The following is a 19336-nucleotide window of genomic DNA, read 5'->3' on the forward strand; positions in this document are numbered from 1 at the left end:
AAGTAGCTCAGGCAAACATAAGCACCACACAACCCACAGGCACTCAAACAAGCATCACCCACATACATACACAACAACATCCACTGCCTCCACTGTGTCCCCCTGCTCGTCGTCTCCCTCCTCCCTCCCAGTGTCATCTACACTCTCACCTCCATGCACTACATCTACAGGCACTAGGACTCGCACCAGAACACCCAGCACCACACCCCGCTCACCTGCACTCACCACCCCCACTACCATTTACACATCCCCTGTGTCCACTCCCAGTGTGTCTGTGACGCCCCCTCCCAAAGTACACAAACGCGGGCACCCACACACCCAACATCCATCCACCTCACGACAGCCTCCAGTACCTGCACCTGCACCCAAATCACCTAAAGTTACACCTCCTACAACCACCTCCTCTTCCTCCACTCCCAGACACCCTCCAGTTACCCATCCCAGTCTTCGTCAGAAACTCTTCCTCACCAACGTTGACCTCTTTGCCACCACCCCCACCCCTCCAATTCATAGGTCCCGTAGTAGCACCTCAGACAAAAAAAGTGCAGTACCAGTGGTGCGTGTTAAAGGTGTGTGGAGTGCACCGGCCACCAGGGCAGCCAGTGTGACACGGAGCCAAAGCACTGCCAGTCCACCCCCTGTAAAGCACCTTAAGTTGGAAAGTGGCCGACGGGACAGGGTGAAGACACCTGGCGGCAAAACTGCTCACAAGGGTCCCGGGGGGAGTGCCGAGTCAGCTGTGACTCCTCCAAAGGTGGTGAAGGGCCGGAAGAAGTCTCCAAAGTCGGGTAAGAGCAGCACGGCGGAGAAGGGCTCCATCCTCCCCGGCGGCCGGGACGCCACCGCCAGCACTGTCGTCACTGGTCCGGAGACCACCGCCAGAGTCAGTGCCCTGGAGGGCAGCACTGTCGTCACTGGTCCGGAGACCACCGCCAGAGTCAGTGCCCTGGAGGGCAGCAGTATCGTCACTGGTCCGGAGACCACCGCCAGAGTCAGTGCCCTGGAGGGCAGCACTGTCGTCACTGGTCCGGAGACCACCGCCAGAGTCAGTGCCCTGGAGGGCAGCAGTATCGTCGCTGGTCCGGAGACCACCGCCAGAGTCAGTGCCCTGGAGGGCAGCACTGTCGTCACTGGTCCAGAGACCACCGCCAGAGTCAGTGCCCTGGAGGGCAGCAGTATCGTCACTGGTCCGGAGACCACCGCCAGAGTCAGTGCCCTGGAGGGCAGCAGTATCGTCGCTGGTCCGGAGACCACCGCCAGAGTCAGTGCCCTGGAGGGCCCTGGCAGGCACAGCCCCGCTGGGCAATGAGGGACCGTCATGCCACACACCAATGCACAGGTCAGAGACAGCAAAGTCAAGCACCACTGAACAGGGCACAGATCGCCATGGCAAAGCACCGCTGAACAGGTCAGAGACCGCCATGGTGAAGACCGCTGAACAGGGCAAAGCACCGCTGAACAGGGCAAAGACCGCCATGGCAAAGCACCGCTGAACAGGTCAGAGACCGCCATGGTGAAGACCGCTGAACAGGGCAAAGCACCGCTGAACAGGGCAAAGACCCCCATGGCAAAGCACCGCTGAACAGGTCAGAGACCACCATGGTGAAGACCGCTGAACAGGGCAGAGCACCGCTGAACAGGGCAAAGACCGCCAAATCAAGCATCGTTAGCCCATGTGCAGCTGGGACAGTGGCGGAACAGGGACCGTCACGGGGAGCCTTATGCACTCTGGGCACCAGTCCCCGTCCAGAACCAGTGGAGACTGTTATCCATTTGAGAGACTGTGGCTTTGCACTCCCCAGGATGGTACAGTGGGCAAACCACCCACTCTAGAGACTTGAGAGACTGTGGCTTTGCACTCCCCAGGATGGTACAGTGGGCAAACCACCCACTGTAGAGACTTGAGAGACTGTGGCTTTGCACTCCCCAGGATGGTACAGTGGGCAACCGACCCACTGTAGAGACTTGAGAGACTGTGGCTTTGCACTCCCCAGGATACATCAATGGGCATGGAGCCCCGTCGTGGATCTGGCGTGGTGCTGTAATCCGGCTGAGGTGCCCCCCCCTTCCCTTCCCCCTGAGGTGCCTGTTGTATTTCTATCTGATGCCCCTGCAGTGTTCTCTCCGTTTGTAGACAGGTATCTAGTGTGTGCCTCGCCCATGCATTTTGGGCCCAGTGGTGCACGGACATTGATATGTGCATACCTGCACTACTAATCGTAATGTATAAATTCTGGAATGTGTATATATATCTGTATATATTTGGTTACTGTGGTTTGATACATTACAATGTTTGAACTGATTTCTTTTTGTTTTTGCATTCTTCCGGGGGGGTTGTGGGTTGTTACTGTGCTGTTTGGAAATGCATTGGTGTGTGTGTTGTAGTGGGTGAGGGTCGGGTTGGGGGTGGGGGTGTTACGTGTGTGTCCCCCTGACTTTTGCCTTCCCCCTCCCCTATGTCATAGGTGCAGTACTCACCGTTGTCTTCGGCGCCTACGTTGCTGGTGATCGTAGAGGAGCAGAAAGACATTTATAGTTCGGGCTCCATGGTGGCCTCCTTCCTTGTGGAGTGTATTAAGGTGAGCGTTTTCCCATTGCAAAAGCTGTTTCCGCCGTGTTTTTATCCACGGTGAATCCGCCCCTGAAAAGGTGGCGGATTGGCGGGTTGTGATACTGTGGGCAGTACATTGTCTCCCGCCTGTCTGTTGGCGGTGACCGCTGCGCTGCTTGTCTGTACCGCCGTGGCGGTCGGAGCGTTAAAGTGGCTGTCTATGTTGGCGGTTTCCTCCACGGTCATAATTCCCTTTTTTTGTCTGCCGGCATGTTGCAGTATTACCGCAGCTTTAACACCGTCCTCCAGGGTTGCAAAGGAATCTGCCAAACTCTAGCAATGTGAACACTAACTTAAAGTGAAAAATTCCAGGAGCATCCAGATCTCCAAACTAGTCACCAAAACCCATTTTTTTCTCTTTCTCATGGAGTACACTTGCAACATTGGATGAATCTCCCATCCCACAGAGCTTCAATGACCAGGTTAACCTTGAATATCTTTATCCTAGATATGCAATGAATGGGAGGCTTCCTCTGCTCATTAAATCATCCATTCCTTGCCAGTACTTTTCTTCTCATTCCTCTCTATTTCTAAGATTCAATACTCCTTTCTCTAGCTACGAAATCACAAATGCACAAAGGTAAAAGAAAAACAGGCACAGATGAATACATCTCATATTAAAATGAAGTTCTAGTTAAGCAAACTTAATAAATCATTGTCAATGTGCACTTCTAATATGGGTGCATGCATCATGTCAGAAGAAATGCAAACATGAATAAATTAATTCATGATTACATATGCAATATGCTTTCAATAATCCAAAAAAACGGAACAGATCAAAATAAAAGTGTAACTGTGAATGGGAATTACAAATCTTCGTGCTAATGCTAAACATTAGAGCACATATGTGTATAAACTCTAACTTCTACAGTGAATACACCTTCAATAATACATTGGATGCTTCACTTACATTAATAATGTTCAGGCACACAGAATAAATGACGTTGATTACATTTTGGAATTACTTATGTAATGGATAGGGGTGCAGCCACAATTACGCTGCTCCACCATCTCCCAGGGAAGACAGCACCTAACATTTGACCTTGGTCTTTGAATACACAGCAAGTGTGATGAGATAAGAACATGATTTAAAGGCCTGTTAACAGAGAGGGAGTTTGTGGAAGAATACATAAAACACAGTTTAGGGAACAGAAGGAACCTGGAGAGCCTAAATCAAATAAAACTAGCAAATGGAAAACCAGAAAGTGTGAGTTACAAACCACAAAGCCGATGGGAATGAAAGAGTGGAATGCATCCCTAGGTCAACTTTCTGCAAGTCCCTAAGGTGTCTTTAGCAAACCAGACAGCTGTCTGTCTGGTAGGCTGCAACCTAAAAAAGCAAGCACCTCAAGAGGTAATCTCGGCTGATGTTCATCGCCTGATAGATATTTGAAACAAAATGGATGACACTAAAGTTGTTATTATTACAGTTGCAGGGAACAAAAGAGGCAAGTTTTTAAAATGATTGTGCCATTTGTGCACCTGAGTCACACAGGAGGTGCGTTGGCAACCGAGTATAAACAAATAGTGCTTCTCAGCAGCTAATCTCCAGTGTGTGTCCTCTGCATGCAGAAGGATGTGCGCTACACTACTCTGTGTGTGTACCTCCAGCTATTCAATATTCGCTACTCATGCTGATGAGGATCAACCATTTTGCTGACAGTGACTTGGAAGGGGAAACCTCATGTCTGCCTCATGCCAGCATTGAGGACTAGTCTGCAAAATTGTGATGTATTGATTCTGCTACACTACAGTGTACATGCATGCATTAAAAGCCATCTGCATGGGATTCAACAGTAAATAACTCAATTCTAGACATTTCCCCATGCACGACGAAAAACCTTAACAGTGGTACTGTTTATGAGTTACATATAAGAAGGAGGTAATGTACACATTCTCGAGTGTAGTCTAAGATATTGGTGTGTACCTTTCCAGACACGGCTGCTGAGGAAAGGAAGGGAGAAGCATTTGTCAGCCTCCCGCACTACAGGGTAGTAATACATAGAACTTGATTGACAACAAATCATAAATCTGTAAATAAAATTATTTTTTAATTTAAAAAAAAGCACATATTGGTGTAGTAGTCACTGGCACTGAAGAGAACTAATTTATGTGTGGAAGTGCTCTTTGTGAAAGAGCAGAATGCCGTCACTCACAGACAAGTCAGCTTATGATTTGAAGTGGGCTGACCAACAGTCCCATGACGCATGCTGTAGTGGACGGAAGAAAAATGTGAATGACGTAACAACAAACCAATGGATAAAGAGGGCTGCCTAAAAGCCCTTGTAAGTAAGAATAATATTCATATAATGTTCATAAATTCAAAAGGCCTTGGCCAACGCCAGACCTAAAAATAGCATGGAGTACTTTCAGTGAACTCATTGGATTGTAAAACTCATTAGAGGAATAACAGAGTAGTGCTAAAAAATGTTACAGCACTACTCTACACAGCATAGAGTTCTCCTGGTTCAGTTACAAATTTTACATGCCCAGGCCTGGCCCAGGCCTGGTGTCCTCTGCTACCTCTGTCCGTTCAGAGCTTGTTTCACTATTGCTGCTTTGGCTCCTAACAGACAGCCCGGGTACTAAACTACATTTCATGACTTCTAAGCCATCACCAACTTCCTTGGTGTTCAACGTAATACTTTTCACATTTGCCCTACTTACTTGCCTACACATATGCATTGCCACTTGTAGCCACATTTGCCATAGACTATCCAGTGGCATGGAGTCTGTGTCATCTTGATAACTGTTTTGCTCAATTACCGTAGAACCAATATATGGTCCACTTCCACATGGCCCAGAAACGTATGACGCTCATTTGAATTTTCAATGAACCTTACCCTGCGGACAGTACTAAAACAGTACATTCTTGAATTATAGAGATTATTGTACGGAACTCATTTTCTACTGTAATTGTGACTAACTTATACATCTTCTGCTTTTGATCTATTACACCACTGGATATGGGGTATCATTATGATTGACTGAATTGCACAGACTGTGCTGTCAATCACACTGTTAGTTCTTGGACTTCCATTGGCATGTTGGCTTTGGTATAGAAACATTCTCGATTTTAATGCTCAGCTCTGTAACAGAGCCCTAGCAAATCCTTAGCCTGTATAGAAACAAGCAGTACATGTGCAAAAAGGGTTTTTGGTGGAGATGGGTGATGACCTTTCTCTCTCAACAACAACCACCCCCGTCTGGGGGAACCACAAAAGACATTAAAATAACTGTGCTTACCCCTGTGCTGCGTAACTCTCTGGCAGCTTGGCACAAAAGCAGTCAAGCTTAATTTAGAGGTAATTTGAAAAGTGTTCATGCAGCACATAAACAGTAACACCAAGAAAATAACACAGAAGGAAAATCCTGCACCAGTTTAGAAAAGTAGAATAACATTTAATAAATTATTTGACATAAAAATGACAAAAATACAATTAGGAGCTATCCAATTTCAAAGTTTTAGGCATGCATAGTGCCTAAAAAGTTCCCTTCTCCAAGTCAGCCATGAAGAGTCCAGTTCAAGGAGAACATCGTAGGTGGAGGTCGCTGTAGAGTGAAGAATATGACGGGCATCACAACAGGTTGACACTTTAGTGTGAAGCTCCGGTCGGGCATTACAGAGGGTCATTGCTAGAGCTTGGCATTGGCTGTCACCATGGGCAGTTGTTTCTGTAGGACGAAGTGTAGATCTTGCATTGACGCTCATCGCTTGCAGTCGTAACACAAAGAGTTGGGTCACTGGAGCTTTATGTTGGTGGTTGCTGGGGGCGGCAGAGTCTTGGCACGAATGGACCCATTTGCAGTTGCAAAGAGCCCAAAACTTCAGGATATCACCTTTTGTGGCAGAAGAGTGAGCTCTGATGCCAGCAAAGGCTCCAGGACCTGGTGAGGCACCTCTTGGGGATCAGGGAGTCACTCTAGCAGAGGCTAGCAGAGCTCAGACAGGTCCTGATGTAGGTCTAGGCAGGTCCAGTTGCGGCAGGTCAGCTGAGTAGTCGCAGGGAGGCCTCTGGAGCTTGTTGTGTAACTCAGAACAGGAGGTCAGTCAGTAATCCAATCCCAATGAGACACTCTTGTGGTCCTGGGTTCAGCTTCTTGAGGCAGCAGAGCAGTACTTCTATCAGCAGAGCAGTCCTTTTGATTCTTCCACAGGTCCAGAAGTGATCTGATAAGTGTTTCAAGAGGTTCATTATTTATATTTAGTGCCAGCCTTTGAAATGGAGGCGCTCCTTATGCTACCCCCACATCTGCTTCCAGAATGTTCCTCCCTTCACCTTTCAAGGTTCCATGTAGTCTAGGGTGACAAAAGGATGGTGCTATGTTCCTTTGCGTATGCTGGAGGCAGCAGTTTGAAATGTAAGTGAGGCATGGAACAGCTCCACCCAACCAGCCTAGCAGAATGACCCATCCTGGCAACACATAGGCCCATATTTATACTTTTTGATGCAAACCTGCGCCAGCGCAGGTTTGCGTCAAAAAGTTTAACGCCGGCTACCGCCATTTCAATGCGCCAGCTGGGTGTCATATTTAAGGAATGGCGGTAGCCGGCGCTGCAGCCTGGTTAGTGTCAAAATAAATGACTCCAACCGTGCAGCAGAAGCGTAGGGAAGCCTGGGGGTTGTGTGTCAAAGAATGGTGCAAGTCAGGTTAGAGCAAAAAAAAATGACTCTAACCTGACTAGCGTCATTTTTGACGCACAACCCCCATGGAAATGACTCCTGTCTTAGCAAAGACTGGACCCCAACTGGGAGCAGTCAAAGCACCAGGGTTGGACATAGGGTAACATGGGCCTCCACTCACCAGAATCTCCCTTCCTAACTTAGAAGGGGCACGGGAACCCCCACACTCCCCCAACAAACACACACACACACTATACTGGGACTAGTCTGGGTCACTCTGTACCTCCAACCCTCTCTGTTGTGGACAACCTGAACCAGCCTCCTCAGTATAAACCCCTGGTACCTTTCCAGACAGTCTGGTATTAACCCAGCTGTCTGCCTCTTTTGCAAGCTTCCTGGGGTCAGTGAGCTTGCAGTCAACCAGGTGTTTGCTCAACTCTGTGAAACGTGCTCTTTTAAAATTAGATTATGCAGCCTTTCATAACTACTCTCTTGACTGCCCTTCACTCCACCATTCAGTGCCTTACTGGAGAAGTCCAGAAAATGTACCTGACTGCCAGTCAGTCTCTGACTGTCCTTAAACCTTAAGCGGTATGCCTCTGGGGTGAGACTAAACTTAGGGAAAAGGGCTGCTGTAAGTGAGGTGTAGGAAATGAGGTCAGAGTACATTAAACATGCCAATTGGGCATACGCATATTTTACCATGTTTAAAGGAGGGGGCACAAGCACTTTAGCACTGGTTAGCAGGGATGAGGTATGCAGACTTAAAAGTCAACAAAGGAGGTTCAGAAAACAGGAGGGTGAAAGCAAAACATTTGGGGATGACCCTTTAGGGAGGGCCAAGTCCAAAACCTGGCAAAACGTGTATTCTACCCATTTAAAATGACAGTTTAAAACTGCACCATGGGGTGCAGTGGCAGAGGTGAGACATGTTTGAAAAGGCTATTTTGGTGGGTGGCACAATGAGTGCAGCTGGCATACTGGTAGCATTTATTTTAAAGGCCTTGGGTACAAGGTGCACCATTTACTAGGGACTTAGAAGTAAACAGATGTGCCAGTTAGGTGTAGGCTAATTGTGCCATATTTAAGGGAGAGAGCACAAGCATGTTACCACTGGTTAGCAGTGATAAAGTGCAGAGAGTCCCAAAGCCAACAAAAAACAATTCAGCAAAACAGATAAGTTGAAGGCAAAAAGTTTGGGGGACTACCACCCAAGGGTATCAGGTCTAATAATGGGTAACTTGGCTTATAACACATCTGCAATTTGAAGGCAGAGATACAGCCAGAGATTAAAGTTAAGCAGATTTACTTGGTTCTATGCGAAAAGGTGGACTACTTAGTGTGTTACGACATTGTGGACCTGATTCACAAAGGTAAACTTAGATGTTTGGTCTAAACTTACTATGTTTATGTCTGAACTCGGGCGGGGTCTCCGCTCGAAAAATTTACCTTTGTGAATCTGGCCCTGTGTTCGTTAAATAGCAGTGTCTTAAAATCTTTCCTAAATTAAAGAAAGGTTGTGGGGTCCTGGGGATATAGGAGCAGGGACCTTAAATAAATAATTTTCAGTTTATGACATAAACCTCACCAAATCATCCAGAAACATAAAGTCCTTGCTCTCTATCCTGGACCCAAGGGAGATGGATCTTGGACGCAGGTAGGGAATTAATCAGGAACTGCAAATCAAATACACTAATATATATATAATTACAAACTATTTATGTTTTATGAGGGTCAATGATGAGATTTGGTGTGAGTTTCAAAGCAGTATGAAGTCTTTTAGTAATTATTTTTATTGAAAATTCATCAATATTGAGCAATGAAATTATCAATATGATATAAAACAAAGCATGAAGCACGTTCCATATAAGTTGAACCGTATTCTAAACAATGGAGAGTGAGAGAAAAGCAACAGATAGGACTCATCAAGAACTCTGAATTTGAGAGGTGAAAGCATGACGCTTTTAGCATAAATTTCAGTTCATAAGCATTACTTCCCTTAAAGGGAGGTTCAAGAAACTCAGTGAAGTCTCAGAATAGCATACATTCAGGCAATGGAAAGATAGGTCTCTCAGAATGAATCTGAGAAAAATCAGCAAAAAGTCTGGGTTGGTAGAGAAGTCAAAAGAGGATCTCCTCTTCTACACTAGAAACACACATTTATAATGCATTTCACATAAACAGTTTGGTACAATATGTTGTTATTTCTCAGTAGCTCGTCTAATCAGGCAGAGGTGTCATCATGGGAACAGGAACGTTTCTGCCTTCCAAGCAGTCTGTAGACAATAACTCTCAAACATCTTACTTTTGACAAATTACGTTTCAGTTACAAATTGCTAGTTGGAGTTTGATTCCCACCATCCACTACTACAAGACAAAAATAGTTAATGGTTAGGACAATATATTTTAGCATGATATCATGCACTTTCTCACCCTTTCATAAAGAGCGTGTTATTGTTCACATGAAACATTCTATTTAACAAGTTTTCGGTATTCATGATGATCACAGCACCTTTGCATTGTTGAAAGTTTAAAATTCACATTCCCGACCCAGGTCAGGGTAAAGGAAAGAAAGAAAATTGCATTCATCAGTGGTTTTAGGTAAACACATGTGACCATGTATGCATACTGCTCACAGTTGAGTTTAAAATACTGCTTCTCCTGTAAGGCCTACACATGTATTTCACATATTAATTGCATTAATTGTTATTTAGCTAAAACACTGGCATCCTCCCCTGTGTGATGGTTTCTAACCATCACTATAAATTTCATTCACAAATATTTTCAAATTTCACTTTTCTCTTGAGTTGAGTCTGTTCGCTTTGTTTTTATGTTTTCCCTTTCTTTTACTTTACTGTGTCTTTAATGGGTCAGTGTCAATGGAATTCAGAATGGATCCTGCTACAGCAGACAACAGAACCACAATAGACTCAGTGAGCAAGTGAAAGGAACAAACAAGGTAGATAGCCTCAGCTGATGCTGAGGTTGCAGCATCCTGTATGGTGTCCGCAGTGGGATAGTCAGTATAATGGAATCCTGGAGCCTCAGCATCCATATCGAAATAGAATGGCTCATAGAAGGCATCCTGAAGCAATGGCCGTCCCATATGACAAAACCAAAAAAATTAACCCTCACCAGGGACATCAGGAGATCCATGCCCATAGATTTGATCAATTGCGTTGCAAGACAGACATCCAGTGTACAGCCAAAAGGGCACCAAAGACAGTGGAACACAGGCTTACACAATAGAACCATACTGGCCGAAAGGACAAGGACCAGTTTTCATTTAGTTTCTCCAGCAAGGATATTCCAAAGTAATGTATCATGCATTCTCAAAACAGCTGGACGGGTGGTAGTTCCATCACCATTTGGCTTCAAGGTGGGACATCAGTAATGGAGCAGCAAAAGTAGAACCAAAATACCACCATTTAGGAATAACACAAGTGATATGCCTCCAGGTCATAGTGTGTCTTAGAGAAGAATTGCATTTTTTTCCACTAAGAAATCCCTCTTTTTCCCCATTCACACATCTGTAATTGAAGTGTAATTTCCATACCTCATGATCAAAATTCTCCCCTAAAGCTTCATATCTGCCTACTGGAAAGTGTTTCAGCATGACGTAAACTGAAATGTAGAGATTGGCAGTGAAATAACTCTGTGTATTAGACATACTGCTGATGTTTTGACTACTGTAAAAAGCAATTTTTCTAGCTTTTCCATGTTAAGTGTTGTGTACGTAGAGTTTTTCTTGGCCATTATCCATTGTTAACACGTCAAATGGTAGGCCAAGAACAATTGTGTTGCATTCATGTGCTTCAAAGGCCTTCAGTTCAATTTTAGAACTTGCAATCAATGTCCAACTCAACAGCATAATAGATCTAAATTGACTTTGCCCATGCTGTAAAAAAGACATTATTTTGTATAATATCAATTGCAGAAGACACAATGGGGGTTATTCTGACCCTGGCGGCCGGTGACCGCCAGGGTCACCGACCACGGGAGCACCGCCAACAGGCTGGCGGTGCTCCCGAGGGCATTCTGACCGCGGCGGTTCAGCCGCGGTCAGAAAGGGTAACCGGGCGGTCTCCCGCCGGTTTACCGCTGCCCCAATGAATCCTCGCTCCGCCGCCATGGGGATTCAGACACCCCCTACCGCCATCCTGTTCATGGCGGGAAACCCGCCATGAACAGGATGGCGGTAGGGGGTGCCGCGGGGCCCCGCAAAGTATTTCAGTGTCTGCTTTGCAGACACTGAAATACGCGACGGGTGCAACTGCACCCGTCGCACCCCTGCAACTACGCCGGCTCAATTCTGAGCCGGCGTCCTCGTTGCAGGGGCATTTCTGCTGGGCCGGCGGGCGCTCTTTTGGAGAGCGCCCGCCGGCCCAGCGGAAATGTCTGAATGGCCGCCGCGGTCTTTTGACCGCGGTGCGGTCATTCGGCAGCGGAACCTTGGCGGACGGCCTCCGCCGTCCGCCAAGGTCTGAATCACCCCCAATGTTATTTAACATGTAAATACGAGTGGGAAGTGCATTCATTCCGTTATCAACAAGAGCCAATACTTTTTCCAGATTAGCCTGATCTATTTGTCTTAAATGACCAGCAACTTCCATTTGGTAGAGCTTCCATATGTCATGATAGATGGCATAAAGAAACCTTTTTGAGCATGGTGACCTTAGACCTAATAAGAAATACTGCAAGTCCATGTCCTCAGAGAGGAGAGAGTTGTTATTTTACTGCTGATAGGATGGAATGTTGCAACCACTGCTGACATAATTTTCCCATGCTATAAGCAGGGGCCACCCCTGAGTGCTGTGCCTGAATATAACGAGGGTCTGCTTGCTTTAAAGCCCTGCGAAGAGTTTAGAAAATGTGACTTGTTTTTTAGGACTTTGGCGAGGCGGGTGCTTTCTTATGGATCTCTGCATGGGTGTTCCCCCTTGGGTAATCTACTGAGACTGGCATAAGGAGAGGTTCTGAGGGGGGAGGGTAGGTTCTCTTGGCTGTCACATCCATCAACAGTTGTGGAATGGGGGTGATTCTCTTAGCTAGCGTTAGGTGGGCAGGGTGGGTCAGGTGGTTGTTTAAGGGTGGGGTTTTGTTTTTCTTTGGAGCAGAAATTTGTCAGGTGTTCAAACGATCAGTTGGTGCAATAATGTATATGGGAAATACCTCTGTTTCAACCACTGGCTCAGCAAGAGACTTCCATTAATTGTAAGATGGCTCACTAAGCTTAGAATCTGGGGAGGTTCGCAATGGGTTTAGTAAGGTTTATGTGTTGGAACATCTGTGTGCTGAATTCACTTGCCAAGCGTAAGCTAGTACGAGAGGAGATCCAAATGTATACACCTCTCTTCCTCTTCCTGACAGAAACACACAGCCTATAAGGATAGATCGCTACTTCGTCAGCTTAGATACAACTTCATTGTCTGTACTTCGCAAGATGTTTCTATTAGGGGTGTAGCCATGTTTTGAGATAAAGTGTTGGACTACAAGGTACTAAAAACCTCTGCAGACACCAGGGGCTGCTGGGTTATTGCACAGCTCTTGCTTTATGAAGTAATTTTGTACAATATATGACCCCAATAAGGATGATCCTGAGGTTATAAATGGGTTAACGCTGAAGTTACTCGAGTGGTCAGGTGAGCTTATTATCCTAGATGACTTTAATTGCGTTATGAATTATGGCCTGATTTCAAGCAACCGTAAGACTTTTTTATGAATGGGTAAAACTAGGGTCACTATAAATGAAATGGCACAGCTTCATAGACTGAGGGATGTTTGGAGGTTACTCTGTCCACTGGCTTCAGGGTATATATATTATTCATATTATTATTATATAATTCATATTATTCAGCTCCACATAAACACTACTCTTGAACTGACTTGGTCTTCGCATTCAATGGTTTGCTTCAGTATGCTTCCATGGAAGTATGGCCTAGAGTTACTTCAGATGATAATCCCCCATAGGTTTCTTGCCAGCTTTCTGCGGGAACAAGTCAGAGAAGTCGGTTCTCTTTCCCACGTTATTTACTTACAGATTCCTGATTCATCTTGTTTATTACTAGAGAGATGAGGAATTTTGTCCAAACCAATCTGGTACAACTTCATCTATTGTGGCCTGTGAGTCGATGAAAGCCTTTGTGCAGAGGATTACACAACAATTTATATAGCAGCAGAATAGAGACAAATTCATCAATTTACAACCTGTTAGTGGCACAGCTAGAATGAAAACAAGCTCAGGAAATTCTTAAGGGAGGCACTGAGCAGTAAAGGTTGTACCTTTCCTTAGCCAAGAACTGAGCTAGGTTAGGTAGAGAATTAAAGGAAAAGGTCACAGCTAGGTTTTGTAGGTATCGCTTACTCCATTATGTGTATGGTGAGCAGGTGGGGCACCTCAATTTGCAGACAAGCACCCTAAGTCTTGTATCCAATCCATGAAAGGGGAGAATGGCATGGGACATACTAGTACGGGTGCAATTTTGGAACAGTTTTCTGCCTTTTAGCAGGGTTTGCATGGTTTAAATTGGACATTTGATGAGCCCGGGTTTGAGTGCTATCTACGGGCTTTAAATACTGCCCCTGCTATTGGACTGTCTTTCTCCTCTCTCCAGGAGGATATTAATATTTGTGAGATCAATCAGGCTATAACAGACTAACCCTCTGAAAAAGCAACTGGGGATGATGCTATTCGTTATTTATAAGGTTTTTATGAAAATTATCTTACCTATTTGTTCAGGTTATTCAGCATATGGGGGCTAGTGGTGAGGTTCCTACATCATGGAATACTACCTGGAGAATTGTCTTCCTGAAGAAGGGCAAGCCTTCAGAAGAACTTTGGTCATATCACCCTATATCACTTATCAATGCAGATGCCAAAATAGCTGCCTAGATTTTGGCCCCATGGCTTGCCCCTCTTATGTCTGGTGTGGAAAGCAATGCCTGCTTTTGGCTTCTCTGGTCCCTTTCTTAAATGAGTGCAGGCCTTCTATAAAAGTCCATGTGCAAAACTGGTCTGTGTTGGGCTTTTCCCTGCTCCCTTTGGGATTTATCGGCGCACTAGACGGGTGCCTGCTCTCCCCCCTTTTATTTGCAATTTATTTGGAACCTTATCTGAGTTCCCTCCATTACAATAATTGCATCCAGTCCTTTGTCTTTCAAGACAGAAAACTTAAAAAGACAGCTTTTGCGGATGATGTTGCAATATATTCCCCTAACCCAGCAGTTGCTTTAAACAGTATTAAAGAGGAAGCCAGAAAATTTGGTACATTCTCAGGCTACAAATTAAATTTAGATAAGACCCAGGTGCTCATAAATGTTCAGCCTGAAAGTCTGTTACCTGGTCCTACATCTGTGGCTACTTACCTCAGGATCTAACTCACACTGTGGGTGGGACAAGTTTTCATGCTTTGTGATTGCTGCAAATGGTCATAAAGCAATTAAAAGGATGGCATCGGCTACCAATAGGTATTATCAGACGTGGCAACATTATAAAGATGAACATTCTACCTAAATTACTTTACTCAATTTGTGCAAATCCTCTATGTGTTCTGAACTTTTTTTCAAACAATTGGATGGTGTCATTAGCAGTTTCATTTGGGGTTATAGGCAGTGGAGGCGGGCCATTCAACTTATTAAGCTCTGTTACAACTGAGGGGGATTTCAGCATCCTGATTTTAAGTTGTATTTGTGGGCAGCATTTGCCGTGCGAATCTACGTCTTACTCACTACTACCAACCAGGATCCATTGGCTCTCCCTTATCACCGGGCACTCGGACAAGAACTTAACCTGTTTTTCTTCAGACTTGGGGACCTCAACTATTTCAAGCGGGTTAGATTCAAATGTATTATGGACACGATTTACATTTGGCGGGAGATTTCCATCAAATACTCTCTATCGCTTTTCCATCAAATATTCTCTATCGCTTATTAGCTCGGACATGCCCTTGTGGGATAACCCTATGTTACTGGCAATCTATGTAACACGATGGGCTGGGGACTGTAACTCAGACAAGACTCTGGCCCTAATTACTAGTTTGGCGGTGTGAGAACCGCCATGGTGGAGTTGGCGGTCGCACCGCCGCAGGGCTAGTGGGGAAGACTGCCATATTATGACCATGCCGGTCTTCTGAACTGTAGACAGCCAATCCAACGCCAGTACCGCCAGTGTGGACGGGCCGCGGCGGACAACAGTAGGCATCTCCAGGCCAGCAGGGACCATGTTCTCGGCGAGCGTATTACGAGGTTGCATCCTGTCAGAAAAGAACCATATAAAAGGAAACACACACCTTCAGGAGCACAGAAACGTCCAGAGCCACCATGGAACCAGAACATGAAGTCTTCCCAATGCTCCTGCTTGCCGTGCGTCTTTGGAACCAGTGACGACGAAGAGGACAACAACCATAAGTACACTCACCTAGCACACACTGGAGGGAAAGGTATTAGAACACACGCACACAACACACACATCCGGGATGGCTAGCGATGGACACATGCTACCACACACCCATACCAACACACACACACACACTAACACACAAAACACCCACACACGCACAAATAATACAGACACCACGCACAGCCCACATGTCCCATACACACACACCCCCGCACACACACATCACTGCCACAGGCCAACACACATATACACAACACCACTGAGTCACACAGCATTACAGCTACATAAACGCTTGCCAACACATTGCACTGCACACCTATACATGACAACACATACTGACAACAACACGCAAAGACAACATTCAACTAATCAAGAACAGCACACACCCACACAATGTACCAAATGTCACACCACACCCACACAACACACAACACAGATGACATAGCCCTCACCACACACACGGGCGCACACACACAACCACACAATGGCACAAAACATCACCACATCCACATCTCACCACGTATAATGCTTAACTCAGCGACACACATGCATGGAACCACAAAATCATATTACACACACAAAACACATCAGTAGCAGCTGGACCAATGGCAGGCCCACACACATACACATGCATTCCATGCACAACAGCTAGCACTACCAAAACAAACAAATCACACAACCACAAACCAAAGCCCACATACACAAATCAGACATGTTGTATGAAAGGCAGGACAAGTAAATTATCATTGACACCAATGGCAGGTTGGCCTTGACGTATTAAAAAAAAGAGAAATATATACTTATATACAGGCAAAAGGCCATTGGGCAGTCCATGTGTCTCTGTGCCCTGACACAAATGGCACGTCTCATTGTCCCAACTTGACTCCTAACTGCAAAATCACCTCAACATGGTTGGGCCATCAAGGGGGCAGGCAGGCACTTCAAGAGTGGGGGGGTGGTGTATGGTTGGGTTGGGTTTAGGAGGGGGCTCTCTGGGTTTGGTCTTGGGATGGGGGCTTGGGCTTGGCTGTGGGTTTTGATAGAGAGTCTTTATATTTGGCCTTGGGAGGGGGGACTTTGGATTTGGGGTGGACCTCTTGGCAGGAGTAAGAGCATGGGTAACACCAGGGGGGGGGCATGGGAGGAGGCAGATGTGGAAGGGCTGGACTTGGGCAGGGACACAGGGCTTTGGGGACTGACAGGTGGGAGAGGGTCAGGGAGGTGGGTAAACTCATAAAGGAAATGCTTTTTAGGGACACAAGGGTAGTCATGGGAAAAGTATTTTGGAGTGGAGGGAGTGGTTATCAGATGTGTCTTTGTGTGTGTCATGTGTGCAGGTACGTGAGTGGAATGCATGTGTGTGTGTTGGGTGTCTGTTGGGTGGGCGAGTGCAGGCATTTTGGTGTCTTGGGAGGAGGGAGGGTAGAGGTTCTGGGAATTGCCATGCTGGGTGGCTGACTGTGCTGTGTGTTGGGGTGGTGGCTGCAGGAATGGTGGATGTGCTGCATGTGGGGGTGTCAGTGGTTATGGTGATTGCAGATATAATGACTGGGGTGGATGTCTGTGGGTCAGCTATTGTGGTGACTGTGGGTAATACGGGAGTGGTGGCTGGATCAGGGAGTGTTGATGTCATGCCAGCAGGTGTGAGTGGTGAAGCATCTGTGAATGAGGGGATGGTGGGGGTGTCTGTGCAGGCAGTGGATGTTGTTGTGTCTGCAGGTGGGTGTTGTCTGTGTGCCTGCCGGTGGTGGGTCTTGTGGTGCTTATGTTTGTCAAGTGGCATGCGTGTGTGAAGGTGTGCTCTGGATGAGTGTGGAGAGAGGGATTGGGATTGGGAAGAGGTAGGTGGAGGGGGACGGTAGCCAAAGTAACGGTCAGGGAGGAGGCCGGAGCCTGAAAGGATCTCTGCAAGGAAGTCATGGCACCGTGAATGCCTTCCAGGCACGCATTGCTCTGTTGCACTTCACAATGGTGGTCTGACCCACAGAGATGGACCTCAGGACGTCAATAGCCTCCTCACTGAGGGCAGCAGGGTTGACTGGGATAGAGGCAGAGGTGCCTGAGACAAAGGAGACTCCCACCCTCCTGGGTGAGCGGGCACGGGCAACTGGGTGGGGAGCTACAGGGAGGGCAGTGCTAGTAAGGGGGGTGACAGACAATGATGGTGCTGGGGTGGTCCAATTTGGGTCCGCCACCTCCATGGAGTATCCACTGGAGGAGGATTCCAAGGATGATGTAGATGATCCAGTCTCCCCCGTGGCTCTCCCCTTGCCCTCCGTCTGGGCCCCTTATCCTCGCTGAAATCAGCCTCCTGGTTCCTGTGGGCTGCCACTTCCTCACTCACCTGTGCCCCTTCTCTTTTGCTTTTGCCAGATGATGCTGATGCACACAAAGTGAGGGAAGGAGAGGGAGGGTGAGAGAGAAGATAGGATGGAAAAGGGTCAACACGTAACTTCCATATACACATCTGAACATGTGCATATCTCACATAATATCTCATTGCCAGCCATGCCATTGCTATTCCGCACCAGGTCTGATAATACCTATTGCCCATGTAAAGCTGTAATGGACATTTAACATCAGATGTCCACACAAGTACAGATATGACATGAAGAAGGCAGTGACTCACCATTGCAGCAGAGGAATTGTCAGGGACATCTAAAACATGACATGAATATGCAATGTTGGTACTTCAGGGACCTCCTCCTAGGCCACTTACCACATCAAGTATCATCCGATAGTTGTAAGGAAGAGTCCACACATAGTTATCTACAATAGCAGCAATTGCTCTACAATCTGCCCTCATGTAATCCCATGTACCATTATTCCATTGTTGTTTTCGTACACATTCCTACACTCTGAGGATGACATATGTTGGCATAGTCACCTATCAGGGCAATACCCCTGTCCCATTCAGGCCCTTCTTGTGGTGGAACAGTGAAGCCAGACGCACAATCAGTCCATGGCAGCAACTGTACAATACCAAGTCATTCTCAGTTCATGTAGGAGACTAACACAGATGGGATTGCACTTGCACCTTTGATACACTGATGCCGATGGTTGGAGCTGGTCAAACACAATGATTACTTTGACAAAACCAGCACAACCATGGGAAATGTGACATTTCAATACAGTGACAGCATTGTCTTGTCACACATAAATCATATCTACCTTAGCTGGGTCACTGATACCCATTATCCTTGTGTGTCTCCTATAGTCCACAATCACAGTATTATTGTAGTTGCCCACCCAATCCCACTTAATGCCTGACAAGGGCGAGGTAACAGTCAGTACTCACCCCCTTGTGGCTGCTGTGCTGCCCTCAAGCACCCATCCTCCTCATGGTAGGCCGCTGCCATTAGGGGGGGGTCAGGTTCCGATGGGAACCCCTCCCTCATTGAGAGGACATCCCCAGCTGGACCTCTGCAGTCTTCCGGGCCCAGCGTTTCAGGTCCTCCCACCGCTTCCAACAATGGGTGCTCTGCAACTATGTCCCCCAGGGTCCACATTTGCTTGAGGATGGCACGCCAAACACCTTTCTTCTGATGGGCACTAGGCTGGATGGATGACACAGACAGAAGGAGAAAGTGATTAAGACTGGCATAAAGTAGACGACAATGGTCTCCACACATCAGACCTGCCATATCGCCATCCACATCCATTGTAACAGGTCACACTCCTAATATCCCTACCCCAAGCATG

Source organism: Pleurodeles waltl, chromosome 5, assembly GCF_031143425.1.
Source record: "Pleurodeles waltl isolate 20211129_DDA chromosome 5, aPleWal1.hap1.20221129, whole genome shotgun sequence".
In the NCBI taxonomy this organism is placed as follows: Eukaryota; Metazoa; Chordata; class Amphibia; order Caudata; family Salamandridae; genus Pleurodeles; species Pleurodeles waltl.